The sequence below is a fragment of the Aotus nancymaae genome, unplaced genomic scaffold, assembly GCF_030222135.1.
Source record: "Aotus nancymaae isolate 86718 unplaced genomic scaffold, 86718_ANA_hifiasm-v0.15.2.pri h1tg000021l, whole genome shotgun sequence".
Lineage (NCBI taxonomy): Eukaryota > Metazoa > Chordata > Mammalia > Primates > Aotidae > Aotus > Aotus nancymaae.
Window position 1 is genome coordinate 17,196,750 of NW_026988433.1, and position 3,366 is coordinate 17,200,115.

Here is a 3,366-nt window from a genome sequence, read left to right on the forward strand (position 1 = left end):
TTCGCAGGCGCGATCCCACTACTGATCAGCAGTCTTTCTTGAGAACCTCTTATGTGCTAGACCTGAAATAAGAGTGTTCCCCTTATCCAAAGTGATCTTCCTCCCTCTCCCCTCCTTCTAGCAGCCACTGACTGTAGCCCTGGTCTTACTGCCTTTCATCTTGTCCTCACCGACTGTCCCTGTGAGGTCAGAGGCAGAGGGGTTGACTCGAGAGCCTTGGCCACTTTCCCTGGATCAGATCGTCCAAGGCTACATTTCAGAAACCACGGTTCTGACCGCTGTGGTGCCTGTCACACCCACACCTCCTCAGCAGGCCCAGGCTCACATTTCACTTGGACTTCTCTGTCTTGCCACCCCTTCCTGTCCCTTGCTGTGGGTGGTATAAGGTTGCCAGATTTATTAATAGTGAATAAAAATACAGGATGTCCAGTTAAATTTAAATTTCGGGATAACAATCAATTTTTTTATATAAGCATTTACCATGCCAGATACAGGACAGACTGATAGTAAAAAAGCATTCATCGTTCATCTGAAATTCAAGTTTAGCTAGGTATCTTGCATCTAGTAACCCTATCCTGGTGTTACCTATTATTCATTCATTCATTCATTTGAACACCTTCTACATACCCAGCACTTGTTGGGGATTCAAAGATGACTACAGATGCTCCTTGACTTACTATGGGGTTATGGAACAAGGAGCCCCTTGTAAGCTGAAAACATTGTTATGTAAAAAGTGCATTTAGTACACTCAGCCTACTGAGCATCACGGCTTAGCCTAGTTTGCCTTAAATGTGCTCAAGACACTTACATTACCCTGCGGTTGGGCAAAACCATCTAACACAAAGCCTCTTTCATAATATGGTGTTGAATATCTCGTGGAATTTATTTTTATCTATTTGTTGAGCTGAAATTAATATTTGTTGCTTTATTTTTGATACAGGGACTCGCTCTGTCACCCCGGCTGTAGTGTAGTGCTGCTAGCCCAGCTCACTGCAGCCTCGACCTCCTGGGCTCAAGCGATCCTCCCACCTCGGCCTCCCGAGTAGTTGGGCTACAGGCACACACCACTCAGCCTGGCTAATTTTTGTATTTTTTGTAGAGACAGGGTTGCCACATTGCCCAGGCTGGTCTCCGACTCCTGGGCTCAGGCGATCCGCCCACCTCAGCCTCCTAAAGAACTACGATTACAAGTGTGAGCCACTATATCTGGTCTCGTGGAATTTATTGAATACCGTACTGGAAATCAAAAACAGAATGGTAGTATGGACACTTGAAGTAGTTTCTACTGAACATGTATTGCTTTTTCACCATTGTAGAGTTGAAAAATTGAAAGTTGAACCATCGCAAGTCTGGGTCCATCTGTGTAGTTTAATTCCTGCCTCTAAGGATCTTCCCAGACTGTCCAGGAAGCCAATCATTGCCAAAAGGTGTTATAAATAGAAATCTACGCAGAGTGCATCAGGAGCACAAAATAAACGTAGCCCAGGAATGAGGACACCACGGGAGGAGACAGGGCTGGATATGGTGGCATTGATGACGCTCATGACTGTGGCTGATTGGGTGTGTAGCATTTCCCAGCCCATTTTCCGTGGTTACTACCAGGAGGCTGGCTTGAGGTTAACTGGGGATTTCCTGAAATCCAACCTCCTCCAGCTTCTTCGTCCCTTGCAGAAAGCAGTATTTAGCAGTACTTATCCAGCGCCACCATGTCCAGGGCACTGGGGCTGCAGAGGAGGTCCCTGTCCTCACAGTACGTGTGATCTTTAGGGGGATTCATAATGATCAGGCATAGAGTTAAATGAAGGTATCATTTCAGACAAGTGCTATAAAGAAAATGGAACAAGGTTCTGTAGTAACAGGTGTCTAGGGCCAGTGAGGAGGGTTAGGTTCTGGGTGATGGGTGAGTGACAACCAATCAACAACACCTGTGCTGCGTCCCCTGTTCTCTCTGTTGTAATCACTTTGTGTACAACAACTCGCTTAATCCTCACATCAGCCCAAAGAGGCTGGTGCCATTGTTATCCCCGTTTGACAGATAAAGAAACTGAGGCACAAATAAGTGACATGATTTGCCCTCTGAATCTCAGTTTCCCCATCTTCAAAAGGGAAGCTCATTAGTCTTCTGTGGGATGAAAACAGTTTGTAAATTATGAAGATGTTTACACATGCACAGTTTGCACATCTGCGTTTTTGGTGCCTAGAAGCACCCGCCACATTTTACCTTCCCTTACAATTAGTGAGCAATTGGGATCCTCAGCGTCCCTGTTAAATAAATGGTCTTCTCCTTTATTGGACTGTGAACTCCTCAGAGTTGAAATCCACACCTTGCATGATCCATTCCTGTCTCACCATGCCTGGAGCAGTCTCTGGCACATAGCTGCAGTTCAGCGCCTACTTTTTCCTTTCTCAGTTCTCAAGCGTGAAGAGTTTCCTTCCAAAGGAGGTATCTTTGGGTACTTGTCAATGTGTCTTTACTATTGGGCATCTTCACCTTCACGTCCTGTTCAACTAACAGGGCTAACTGAAGGCCAGACTCATTCGGTACTAAGCCCGGGCACTCGTGCCTCCACTCCCCGTTCTGCCAGACCTGTTCATAAGCTCAGGGCTGGGCAGTGCTGGCCAGGCATCTGGGCATCTCCAGTAGTGACTTGGCTTTTTGTCAGGCCACTCTGTGAACTACCAAATCAAAAGCTGCTGCTTAAAAAATACCTAAAAATTTTGGATCACATGTAAAACCCACCCTTTTAGATGAGAATCTCCGCTTACTGTGTGTCATAACCTTTTTGGCAGTCTATGGAAACCTAGGGATCCCTTCTCAGAATCATGTTCTTAAATGTTTTAAATACAATTATGAGGGAAACAACTGTATTTCACCATCATGTAAATTTATTTTAATTTTTTTTGAGATGGGGGTCGCAGTATGTTGTCCAAGCTGGGCTCCCACTCTTGGGCTCAACAGGTTGTCCTGCCTAAGTCTCCCAAGTAGCTGAGACTACAAGCATTTTAAGTATTTTTAAAAAATTGGATAGAGTAATATATAAACTTTTTCCTTACATTAAGACTTTTAAAAAGTTGATGTAACTGTGCATATTTTTGGGCCACGTGATATTTTGATACATGTATACAATGTGTAGTCATCAAATCAGGGTAATCAAGGTCTCCAAAACCTCAAGCATCTGTCTTTTCTTTGTGCTGGGCACACTACAATTATTCTCTTTGGGTACCTGTCAATGTGTCTTTACTATTGGGCATCTTCACCTTCACGTCCTGTTCAACTAACAGGGCTAACTGAAGGCCAGACTCATTCGGTACTAAGCCCGGGCACTCGTGCCTCCACTCCCCGTTCTGCCAGGCCTGTTCATGAGC